The 13,234-nt window shown below is 39.0% G+C and overlaps 1 protein-coding gene across 1 annotated transcript in view; it reads left to right on the plus strand.

The window, feature by feature from the left end:
• The first annotated feature begins 4,016 nt into the window (after window positions 1-4,016).
• Window positions 4,017-13,234, plus strand: part of RPS6KC1 (ribosomal protein S6 kinase, 52kDa, polypeptide 1) — a 39,359-nt gene continuing 30,141 nt past the window's right edge. The window contains exon 1 of the mRNA XM_009081105.1: window positions 4,017-4,103. The gene's annotated coding sequence lies outside the window, so the exon portion shown is untranslated. The remainder of the gene's footprint in view (window positions 4,104-13,234) is intronic.

Here is a 13,234-nt window from a genome sequence, read left to right on the forward strand (position 1 = left end):
CTTTTTGTGGATTGGTGTGACATTCGCAAACTTCTAGTCATCTGCTCTGGAGTGCTGTGTAATGACAGCATTGGGCCATTTTGCAGATTCTCAGGCTGCATTTTCTCCTCTTCCTCTCCAAGTAAGTAGCATCTCTGGGGAGCCACCTCCAAGCCTGAGTGGGAACTGCAGCAACAGCCTCTGAATCACGCTTGGACTGACCATCAGAAAGTGCAGTCTTGCATAGTTATCAGCTGCAAAGCCCAGCACAGCTACCTGTGCAGGCTGTGGGTCCATTTTAACTTTTCTGGTAGTTTTATAAAGCATATTTTTCCTCTCTCTGAAATTAGCTCAGATTCTACTTATGCCTAATTTCTTATATTCTGAGTTGTTTCTTTTTGCACCATTATGAATGCTGTTGTCTTTTAAAATGTCAATTAATTTTGATTTTCAAAGCAATTTAGCAACAAGAGGTACATGCAAACTTGATGTCCAAACAGAAGAAGCAGACTTCGTTCTTTGTGGTTTTCCTAAGATACCTTCCTAAAATTCTCATTGAATTTGCATGAAAATTGCATAAAGTATAACGAAAATACACTGCCATAGTTCTGAGATACAAATTTAGCATAAAATAAGAAATTCTGTCTCCAGGCTTCCAAGATTACATCCAAGGCATGTCCCAGCTTCAAGGAAGTTACATTTCCCAGTTAGTGATCACTGGGAGCCTTCTGAGCACACTATAGTTCTGTCTGGTTCAGATGCAGGCAGAAATGCAACCTGGTTATCTCCTGATGCAGAGTGAGGAAGGGCCAGGATCTTCTGCCAGACCAGGAGAGCTGGGAGCCCTTTCACGCTCATGGCATGGAGCCTCACACTGCAGGCCAGCATATCTGCCTCAGAACAAGGCATCTCCTTGCTGCAGCTGAAGATCCGGCTTTGCTACAGGTGGATTGTTACTGAAGTCATCAGTCTCAGACCTTTGAACAGCAAATGGAGATCCCATTTTGATGTGTGGCTCTGCCCTGGTGGTCATAAAAGTTCTCATATTACCCTGAGATCTGTGGATCCTACTGTCAAAGGTGGTACCATTAGCAGTTAAATAATTTCCATTCAAATGGTGTTTGTGCCACTAATCTAGGGATAGTGCTCTTGCCTTAAATGAGGTTGATATGAGAGGCCCTTCCTTTTGCCTGACTGTTGGTGTACTTCTCTTTCTCCCTCTGCTCTTACAACTGCAGGTAGTGATGACAAAGTCGAGGGAAGAGCTATTGCAATATTTCCTTGTGTATGTTGCAAAACTAGAGCTTTCCAAAGGCAAGTGGTGGCCACAAGCTGCTGAGTTTTTGCAGAGGCCAACATCTCAATCAGCAGCATCCTTTGCACTTGAAATTAGCACATACTAGCCAAAAGGTGTAGTGGGAAAAGAACTGGTAATGCAAATCTTAACTCAGATAAATCCAGCAGTGCAGCTCAGAGTGTAGTCTGGAAATACAGGGCCCCAGGAAAGAAGATTGTGGGATACCTTAGCAGCATGCTGAACATTTGGACAAGCTGCTAAAGGCCTTCTGCAGGCAGAGGTACCCTGCCACTTTCTTTAGAATATAAATGCTTCATTTCTAAAGGCAAATGAAGCTTTTGTTCTTTTTGTCACCCTCCTTCCTGTAGTTTTGGTTTTTTTCTCTGTTTTTATTAAGAGCAGTGTTTTTTAGTTATTTTTCTTACTGCTGCCTTGGTGATAAACTTGGATTTTTACTCTATTCAGAGGAGTAGGCTGTTACATGGAGTGCTTAATTGCTGTAGTTGTGGGAATTGGGTATTTAGAGTTTGCTTCCGGCTTGCTTCACAACAGAATGTGATGCCTCCCCATCACTAGGCTTTACTATTAGGCTTTGCAACAGTGAAACCAAAGTATTGTAAAGAGCAAAAAATAACCTGAAACTGATAAGAATGGAGAAGCTGCTGGGAGCTGTGGAGATGTGGATGTGATTGTAGATCATTTTAAGGTAAGGAGACTGTAGGGTGCATATATGAAAACCAGTGTGTGTACACAGTATCACTGACTGTGCTACCATTGGTCATATTTTAGAGAAATACCTGAAATATATATACACTGGGTTTTTGGGGCTCTTCAGACATGATGGGGACATAAATCTGGTTGTATAGAATTATTAGACAGCTATTAACTTCTGTAGAGATGTATGAACTTAATTCTTGGTTGAAATGTTATGCATCAGAGGAAATTTTAGAAATTAAGGAATGGTTGTAAAATGCAAACAGATAGAAGTGGAAGTCTTTCATAGCAGTGTAGAGGATTTGGAAGTATTCTCTTCCATAAAATGTATTCCTAGAATGCTTTTGGAATCTTGTAATGAATAAACTCTGCATTAGCACATCTCTTTGTTTCAAAGGAAGTATTTAGTTATTGCAGAAAAATTGCAGGTTCTCAACACGCTTGCTAGAATGTGGAACCTAAATTAGGTTTGGAGAAAAAAAGTTCGTGTGGAGCTTTTTTTTGTTTCTTTTTCTTTTAGATTGTGGAATCTGGACTGTTTTCTCTTAACTACTGTTAGTACTTCTGCTTGGCAGTGTTTACATGACAAAATGATTACAAGATCCAGACAAATAAGTGAAGATAAATAGTAAACTTTTAAACCTCGAGCCCAGAAAAGCACATGCTTCTTCATGCTCTTTGAACGTGTTTGTGACCTTTTTTTGATTTTGTGGGCTATATGTATTTAAGTTCTGATTTTTAGGAGGGAATTTGGAAGGAGAGAAGGTTCTTGACTGGCAGCATGAAGGGGTCCAAGAGGGGAAGGATTTGAGAGTTGCTTTGGTGTTTGAGGATAGCACAGTAAAGATGTCAGAGAGGCAAAACTAGAGGGGAAGTAAATGGTACTGCCTAGTTCAGGATATTGGTAGTGAAACATTGCACCCATGGCATAGTTGCTTACCAGCCATTTTCCTTTGTGACATAATTGTTAAAAATTGCCTCAGGATGCTGACAAATTAGATAAACAGCTTTTACCTCTTAGAAGCCTTGAAATCAAGGAGTTTCACCTTCTTCTCCTTTGCACCTTTGTGTGTTAGAAATGTACCTGGGGAGGCCAGGTCATGCTTAAAAAGAGTTTGCCATTCAGCTCCTTTGTTAATGAAGTTGCCTTATTTGTGAGGAAGAGATATGGGTCTGTGCTTCCAGTAGAAGCTGTGTGTTGAAGTTTTGGAGGTAGATCTAATGAATTCTCTCAGCTGGCAGCTAGAAACTTATGAAAATGTTTGTTAACATGCCAGAGGTATTCGGGATGCTTAAGAGGTTGATCTTTGTCCCAGAAGTCCCAGAAGACTTCCAGTTCAAACGTTCCCTACTTGGACATGCAAGCTTTGAGTTTGCCCAGAGAAACTACAAAACATAGCATGGACAAAAATCTATGCCTATTAGCATATTAACTAGTTAAATAGTTATCACCTGCCAATTTTCTTGCTGTGGTGTTAATTTCTAGATTAATGATATAGAGCTAGCTACCTTTTTCTAAGGTAGTTTTAGGAATTATTTCTGTTATGCACCTTATTATTAAAAGGATTTCATAAAGCTCACCAGAGAGCAAGAGAACCCTGTTTATAATTCTGTATTTTATGTTCTTCAGACTTAAAAAGCCTCTAATTTGCTTTCTCCTCCTCAGTTATCTCTGAATTATTTTGTACCCAGAATACCTGTAAGGCTTTGATTGATTGTTGTGATGTGGTAAGAACTGAGTAATCAATTACCAGGTTCCATTAAGCCTAGAAAATATAAAAATTAATTATTTTATTTTCTTTTTAAAAATTTTTATTTTCAGTGTTATCTTGACTTCTGTTTACTTGCAAGTTGTTTTTTTTCCCCCCCACTAAGGACAAACAGAAAACTTCTCCTTTCATCTTCACTCTCTCTGATTTATGATAAATTTAGTTTCCTTCGGCTTGGCATTTGCTTCAGCAGGCAGTCTTCCTTCAAGTACCACCCTGATTGATGTATAATCTTTGATATCTTCCATTAGCCTCCAGGATCACTAAGTTCAAGGCCCTCTTGGAACCTAAGGAGCCCTGCCGAGGAACTGAAGACCTTCAGAGTCCTTGGGGTGATTGACAAGGTAATTCTTCAGTGTCCCTTCAAGAATTCAGTCATAAATCGACTGCATGCTGACATTTTGTCTTTGAAGCTGCGGATCTTAAGGATATGAAACAAAAGGGGAAAATGACTCAAATGCATCTGCACTTTAAAATAACAAAAGTAGAAGAAAAAAAGCTTTTATCTAAGCAATTCATGTAAGGTCATGCAAAATGTATTTGAGCTAAAGGATAAGGTACATGTTTGGTGGCATTCAGTGGAATGAGGCCTGTTTTTAAAAAATGAAGTCATGGTTACAGTACTGGGGTAAGGACGAGCTGATGTGTTTTCAGCTGAACAGTCTGGTGGATACTTGAAATACAGAAAGGTAGAAAATCCTGCTTTTGAACTCTTACTTGAAATGGGGATGGGGGACACACATGATTGTTGTCCTTCCCCAAGAATTGGGAATCGAAATCTCATGCCAAGATAGAGATTCAGCAATGAAGCGAAGCTTATTTTTAAGTCATGCAAATAATGTCTTCCAAAATCCTGGGATAATACCCCTCTGTAAACCTAAAGGACCATACAGATTTTTTGTAAGCCTAATTAAGAGACCAGAAGAATTGCTGAATTGTTTTGATAATGCTGATTAGTTATCACCTTACCAAATACTTTTAAGATGATGTATTATTCAGCAATGTGACAATGGTTAATGCAGACTGTAAAGGATTGTTTCCTTTTTGCCATGGCAATTCCCTTTTGCCTTTTGATAGTTCCTGATGTGATCCCTGGTATGTGCCTGAGGGTACTGATGCATGGTCAATTTATGCATTTGTTATGTTCATCAGAAAACTTGTAGCTCACCTCTTAAGGTCTGTATATCTTGGTTTCTTTATTTTGTTAGACTGAACCTAACTATTGGGACTGATTTTTTTTTCTTTGCTTGTTTTGTTGTAACTGTGTGCAGAAGTTGCTAACTTCTCCTCAGAGGGCTATATACATTAGGTATTACGGTTGTTTTTACAGCACAGAATGTTTTCTCAGCTTTACTTCATATTCATTTTGTCTTCTTTTGTCAGCTATAAGTACAGAATGTAGCCTGTAGTCCACTCTGTATACATCTCAGTGAGACAGGTTGGAAGGAACACCTAGCTGTTGCATTAATGGGCACTAACTAAATTGGTAGCCACTAAATGGATGCAGTAGGCATGGATATTGTGAATTAGTCTGACAATGTGAGCCTGCAGAAGTGTTGGAAATGAATCAAGAAAGATATTTTCAGTATCTCCATTCTTGTTTAAGAATAATGAACAGCTACTGGAGAAGATGCTTGATCAGAATGAAGCTTTTGGTTTCCTTGGTGATACCAGATCTCCTTAGATGTCTCTGAGCAGAGTTTCAGTAAGTGTCCCAGGTGTGAGCTGAACATGTCTGGATCTTTGAAGCAGAATTGGGAAGAATTCAGGGTTCTAATGATGACAAAAGTACAAGATCTTAGTGTTGGAGATGTGTGCAGGGAGTAACAGGCCTGTGTATACAGCTGGTATGCTCGTGTGTAAACAATATCATAAGGCTCAGAGTTCATGTTTAGTTATTGTGTGGAAAAGGGAACTGTATTCCTTCAGGTGCCTTTGTACTCTGTGTTCCTACTTATAGATTCTCCTTGTCAACTGCTTAGTCTTATTCTGAGTATACTGCCTTTTTTTCACATGTTTCTAAGCATTTGTAAAGTTGTGAGGCAAATGAAAAACTGTTCTAAGCCCAAATCTTCAGAGCATGTTCTATTTTTGGCATACACAAAATGCATGTGAATATGAAGCAAAAGCATGCACATGTTTTTGTGTGCTGGAGATGATGCTCATGCTTCTGGTTTAAAGCACCATCTCACTTCCTTCCTCACCACTGCTGTTACTTGCCTCCTTCTCTGCTCACATATGCCCTAAAACTCACATCATGGAGAAATCCAAATGAACGTGTAAGTATCCTCTCTGGAGCCAAGTAGATGACATAGTGTGCTTCTTCATGAAAACAGATTTTGATTTTCAGAGCCAGAATAGAAGTTGCCATGCTTTTGGACACAAGGCTGTAACTGATTCAGCATTTCACAGTTTTGCTCAAAAATGCTCTTCTGTTCTAGCCCTGGTTTCAGCAGAAAATGGGGGTGTGGATAGTAAAGATCCCCTGGCATGGTCACTGGTGTCTTGCCTAATACTGGGCAAGACTGGCTTAAACACACTGACTGGTGGTGGTTGGTTTGCAGACTTGTTCTCCCACTTCTGAAGCCCAGAGTGGTGTCTGCCTGCTACAGTGGTGCCTCGAGAAAACCAGCTGTTAGCCTTCCTTCCTTCAGATGCTGAAAGGTTTGGTGCCTTCCTTTAGAGTAATGTTGCTCTTTGTTCTTCTTTTGAAGCCTCTTGAAGTGTTTTGAATTGGCTTCATTTTCACAGACTGAATGCTTGTTGCTACCTGAATCTCTGGGTTTTTCAGGCTATTTAGACTAGGCAGAATAATTAGATACTTAATTTCAGCCTAGTTTATTCCCAGGGTGCAGTCATTCTTTGCCTGTGTGCCCTTTCACCTTCCTTGTCACCTTAATAATTTTTCTTGTGTTGGTCCTTTTCTGTTGAATCTGAGAGTGTTAGGGATTTTGGAATTACTAAATGTCTTAAATTATTATAAAAATTCAGAGAAGAATGGCCATATCTGTGCCTTGCCTCCCATCCTTCTGTGTCTGCTCTCATGCAAAGGCAGTGGTATAAATCCAACTATTTCAGCAGACCAAAGAGGACCCACACTTTGCTCGAGGAAACCAGCTTTCTTGCATTCTGCTGTTGCTCTGTTTGCTCACTTCATGGTGTCAAAAGTTAATGAGGTGGTGTTTGCAGGTATTTCTATATGCTTATTATGTGAAGAGGCTGCCTGTGAGTAGGTTTCTGAAAGTAGAGGTTCAATCTAATTGTAAAGGTGGCTTTTGTCCTTCAAACATTGTGGAATCTGAGGTGCTGTTGTCTGAGCTGCAAAGCTCTTGTTCGTGTTACCAAAGGGTACGGCATTGAAAACAAACCAATACCTAAATATTGTAGCTACTGTTATCACCAACCAGGAATGATCAATTATTTTATCAGTTCATGTACCTTAAAGCAGAAAACTTCTTTTGGAATAGGGAAGAGTTTTGCTTTCAAAATTTGCCTAATTAAAAATCAAGGTTGCAGATTCTGTGCTGAGTTTCTGCCCTAGGCAAATCTTTCCTTTGAAGCTACAACTGGCCCCTAAAGAAACGACTTTGTTATGGTGCTGCTGGATACCTTCACAATGCTGTTTCAAACCCAATTTCTTATTCTTTAGAACCCTCTGTTATTTAGATTCATTCAATTTAAAGATTCATCTTGAAAGCAGAGTGCATTAAGTAATAACTATGCCTCTGTAACCAATGACTGTCTTTTATGTCTTTTCTATCCCCTCCCCTGGTTACCATCAAGCCACACTGTCTGTATTGGCACTGGTGTGTCTGTGATCAGTTCTTCAATAGATGTCTGCACATTTAAGCTTGTTGTTCAATACACTGTTTGTTAAGCTTTATTATGAAATCTTATAAAATAAAATACCTCATCAGGGCCTTGGTGAAATTATTTTGGGAGATCCTGATAAGGATTCTAAAGGTAGATAACTTTTTTTTTTTAAGAACTGGAAGCAATTTTGTTAATCTTGAGTGTAGGAGGTTTTTGTGTCTCCTGTGCTATTGTGAGAAGTCATAACTCTGATGGTAATACATTTTGGTGCATTGACTTTGAAAATATGCAGAAGAACCAAATCAGTACTATTAATTATTTATAAAGTGTGATTGCTGCATGTCTACTTGGTGAGTGAAAGTGCCAAAAAAGGTACATGGAATAAATTTAGAGTTCTCATGCATAATCTGCAGACCTATAGTTGAATTCAAACAGACTATGTTTAGTTTTAATGAAATATAATCAGAGGATGGGAGAAATAAGCTTTTCTTTCAGCAGTATGTGTGTGGTGCATGAATAACAGGACACAGGTAACTCTGTTCTGTTATTTTTTTAGAAACTTAAATATTTGGCCTTTTATTTTGAGGTGACATGAAAGATTATTGCGGCTGTGAAACCGAGTTGACTGTAGCAGATGTTTTCTCTCACCTGGCTCTCAGGTGCACACTGTCAAGCATCTTTGGATAGGCTTATGGTTTTGAATGAGTGGCTGTGTGTGCACAAGAGGTGTTGGGGAAAGGGAGCTGTAATAAACATACAGACATGGCATAATGGAAAACAGCAGTGGCAAAAATGGTTAAAAAGCTGAAACTGAGTAATAATAGTAACTATTAATACAAGTAAACTTTTAAAGAACTGGTTTTATGTTTTGATAACATTTTTTGTTTCTTAAGTGACTTGCCAAGCCCTAGAAAATCAAATCAACTACAGAGTTATTGTCAAAACTGATTTCTTGGCTCACTACCTTCCTTTTCCTACTGGTGTGGGATTATTCGTAAGCTACAGTCAGGTTTCAAGCCCTATGTCACAAAGCTTGTTCAGCTTTAAAACACAATCTCTCTGCCAGTTAGAAAGACTCCTGTCCCTTCTTCCCTGCCCTCAAACACCTGCCACTTGTTTTCCTGAAATCTTTCAATTTATACTAATCTGAACATTTCAGAGTGTTTGTTGTTATAACCCTTAGTCTCGCTCTAGCTTTTCTTGTTTGTCTCACTAAAATTTATTGTGACTTTAGCGAATGTTTTATTTCATCTGACATAAAACAGTCCTAAGATTTGGTAGAGTAATGCAAATTTTGCCCTTACCTTTAGAAAATAGAAATTAGATTATTGGATGTTCCGGTGCAGGCTGAACTATATGTATCTTCTGACCTCCAGAAAGAAACAATTCATAGAGATATTTTCATTTAGTCCGAGATTATTTAAGTTTATCTAACTGTTAAGTTGCTTAGTACATAACTGGTGTCAGGCAATTACTGTATGATACAAAGTGGCATTTCATATTTGTAAACTGCATTTTCTAGTAAAACCTGCCAGATATATTTTCTAGGTTAATATTTCACCATTCATATTTTATTAGCCAGTTTTTAGTTTGCTCTAAGAAAGTGTTCTTTCTTCTCTGTTGCCTACAAACTCAAAGTATTTAAAAACTCAGATTTGAATATATGCTGCTTTCTTAGCATTTTCATTATTTAAAGCTGCACTGTTTATCTTGTAAGTCCACTATTATTGCAAGGCATAGAATATATGAGCTGTAAGTTCCTTAGAATAATCTTTTGAAAGGAGGAATAATTGCAAAGTGAAGATCATTCATATTGCACAGGTACAAGGATAAGCAATAATCACATTTTTCATACATATTAGCCAAATGTAATCTCTTTTTGTAACAACAGAGGGAGACGAGTGAGAGTCTGGGTGGTGTAATCTGAAAAGTGACAAGAATAAATCTGTGTAGAGTAGATCTTTTAATCCTGGTTGCCTTGTGACACCCAGCCCAGCTGAGGAGAGCAGGAGGAATTGCACCACTTCTTCTGCCTCATCACCACAAGTTTGCACCCAGCTGTGTTGCAGCCCCTGCTAAGGTTTTCTTGCGGTCCCAAAAACTCATGCCTAGGATCAGGTGGACAGCTTGTCTCATTCCTGGTTGTCTGTCACTACCTGTAACAGGATTTTCCAACTGGTGGGGTAAACACGAGGAGAAAAATCCTTGGTGATGATCAAATATGTATTCAAGTTTAATAGATACAGACCAGAATGTTTAGTAGGTAAGTTTAGTAGATAAGGACCAGAATGAATAGATGCCCCACTGGTGACATTATTACATGATGTGTTTTTGCTGTAGAGTGGCAATTTAATAACAAAATGGAGCTGGTTTAAAAGTAGTCCCTTAGCTTTGCTTTGTCTTCAAAACCTTTCTGTTGTCTGGTACTGCAGTGAGGGATCCTACTCCATTTTCTTTGATCAGACGCGAGCAATTTTTCACTTATGTTAGTGATCTTAAAGTCACATTTTTGTAAGCAAATGTGTTGAGGTGTTTGTCTTGATTAGCGTTAAAAGCTGCTGAAGTAAACAAAAAGCACAGGTATGTTCTGTGCTATGTCCTGAAAGAGTGGGGACTAGGGAAAAAGCAGTATGAGATGCTGGGCAGGGCAGAAGGGAGGGGGAGAAAAATCCCAGAAAAAAAAGGGAAACTATGGAAACAAATGCCTGCAGCATGACAGGATTTGTGCATTTTTGTTAAAGCCACTGCAGGAGAGCAGTGCAGTTAGAGCAGTCCTTAGTTCTTCCAGTGCTGTCCCCCACGACCTTGGTTGGGTGCTCGGTAGGGTGACTAATGGTTCACCATGTTCTTTTTTCCTGGTGACTTGCCTGTTGTCTGCCTCTGGGTTTGTGCTTCCCCTTATGCTGACTTCTGCAGTATTCCTTCAGTCTCTTATCTCAGGGCTTTGATGCATATGTTCTGAAGGTGGCCACCGTGACTTTGGGTGGCAGCAGATGGTAAACCTTCAGGCTGCCACTGGCTATACTGGTGTTAAGTTGGAAACTTAACGTTTGATGAAGAATCAGTAGTGCATATGAAAGAGCTTTTACTGTAGAAATATCTTTTAATTAAAAAAATTAGCATACTGAAACATTTGCTAATTTCTGTGCATTTAAAGGATCCTAAAATTAACTGTTTTCTTAAAGCTAGGCTATGGTTATTTACCAGGCAGGTTTTATTTTATTTTTCTCCAATTAATTGTACCTACTATATTGAATTGAATTGAATTTATTTTCCACTAAGCTGTTGGGTACACTGTAAATCAAATCTAAGAATCTAATATTTTTAAGTAGCTGCTGTCAGCATCAGAATTAACCCTTGACTTAGAGGGGGAAAAAAAGGAATTCATAAGTAGAAAATCCTCTTTGGCATCACAGAAGGGTATTGCTATCTGCCACTTTACTGAGATGCTGCCATGCAGCACTGTTGTGTTCCCTTGTTTTTTTGGATGTACTGGAGAGCTCAAGTGCTTGTACAAAATTAGGGATGTCTGTGCTGCTGAAGACACTTGTTTGCATTAAGTATTTATTTGTGCTAACTGCTATTTACGTATCAGTGGTTTTGGCCATCTTGAGGTTGTCTTCAATGCAAAAAAATGAGCAAGGAACAGTGCCTTAAAAGCCAGTGAGGTATACAGACCTTGACAATGTTCGTACATTAGTATTACAACTAGGATTTTGCCTGTATCCTTCTGTGTCGCAGTCTAGTTGCTCAGTGCCCAGGAATAATGCCCTCCTGTGCGTTCTTCTCCCTCCTCTCTGAGATAGGATGCTCCATGTTACAGCTGACAGGGCACTGTTAGGTGTGATTAAATATTACAAGTTACACAGTAGTCATCATTGGTGAAAGAGATTCCATCAACTTGTGTGAGCTAGAAGCAGCTTACTCTAATGTCAACATCTCTATGCGGTCTGCTCTGGAAAATAACAGACTTATGTTGTAGAGAATGCTCTGTGGAATCCTGTTTTGTGCAGTTGTGTAGGGTGGAGACTTGTCACTTTGCATTTTAAACAGAAATTGGGTTTTTTGCAATGGGACGGAAGTGTGAAGGAATGCAAACAGGAAAGACTTGTTGCACTACTATCTATAAATTGGCTGTAAAGCATGAGGTGAGGAGAATAAGTTGGCATCTGGTTCAGTGGCAAACGTAGTTATACCCTTCTGCAGCAGCCTGGTAGTGCCTCCAAGTGCTGCTGACCTTGTTCTGCTATGGATGCATCATAAAAAGTCAAGCAAATACAGTTGTGACCCTCTTGTTCTGGACTAAGCCCTTTCTGAAATGTCAGTTTTCCAACAGCAGTTTGTTCATTCGTGCAGTCCTTTAATTATTTGGGAGAATCTGGTTAAACCAGCTCTTTGTAATGTGCGTGCAGGCCGCCTTCCCTTGAAGGGGATTTTTGGTTTGGTGGGCTGGTGTAAAGTCTGCAGTCTGGCAGGGCCCACACTATGTGAATTTCTGAAGTTACTTTTATGGTTCTTGCTGGGCTTCTTGGAGTCCCTTTTGAGGTAAACAGTCTTGCAGAAAGGTTGATACTGAATCAACAAGGAAACAATTCTCCATAAAATGAAGCAGAGCTGTAGATGAGATGATAATCGGTTAGGGAAGGTATGATGCTTGATGAGAAGCAAAAAGAAAGAAGCTGGTTGGTAAGACTGGGTAGTCCATCTAGGTAGTTAACCTCAAAGGCACACTGATATTAGTTGTTGTTATTGCAGTTATAAAACTGTGGCTGCTACTTTGATTTTGATGTTGCAATATAACAGCAGATGAAGGCAGCCCTAAAGGGACCCGTTGTCTGCTTTATTCGCATTAGTGGTACTCATTCTATATGTCGTCTTACAGGGTGAGGGCTCAGTAATCTGTTCTGTTGCACCATATGCTAATACAGTGCTGATAAGCAAGTGTGAAAAATGAAAGGGAGGAATACATTAATTGTATTTGTGCAATAAGGTATGCTATCAAAGGTAATTATTTCATGACAGTTTTAGTTATAGCAGTTGTTTTATCATGGAATAAAAGATGGCTTTAGGAGCCTTTTATTGGAAAGACAATTGTATCAAATTAGTACCAAATTAGATTTTTGTCTTTATAAAGGTGAGCAAACCCATGAGCAGTTTTTAAATTGGTGTCTTCTACTCTACAAATGAACAAATCCTGTTTGAGGGTTAAAGAAGCTATTATTCTGTCCTTTATGCTGACAGCTTCATTACTGATTGGCCTACTGTTGGTATTAAAAAATGTTTGGCTCCTTATGATCTTTGTGCATGCAACTATAATATTAATACAGACCACAGAACTGTTCATTAAGAAATGACTTTAAATGAGGTTGATGCTTGTAAATTTGGAGAGATGCAGATGTTAAATGCTGCCATTCCTTTCCATATACAGCTGTATGGCTAATAATTTCCAAGTGACTAAAGCTCTCTTTAGCAAGAGTGCTGGTGTGTTAAGAATGGCCCTATAAATAACTTTTAAGAACTGAAGTTGAAGGTGCTTCTTTTAAAGACTATTGTTAACTAAACATTATTGCCAAACAGATGGAAAGCATTCACCAGCCTGATGTTTTTAGGTCTAATTATATTATCGCCAGTCCTGTACGGCTCAGTTGAAGAGGTGTATCCA

This window comes from Acanthisitta chloris, unplaced genomic scaffold (genome assembly GCF_000695815.1).
Source record: "Acanthisitta chloris isolate BGI_N310 unplaced genomic scaffold, ASM69581v1 scaffold8138, whole genome shotgun sequence".
NCBI lineage: Eukaryota > Metazoa > Chordata > Aves > Passeriformes > Acanthisittidae > Acanthisitta > Acanthisitta chloris.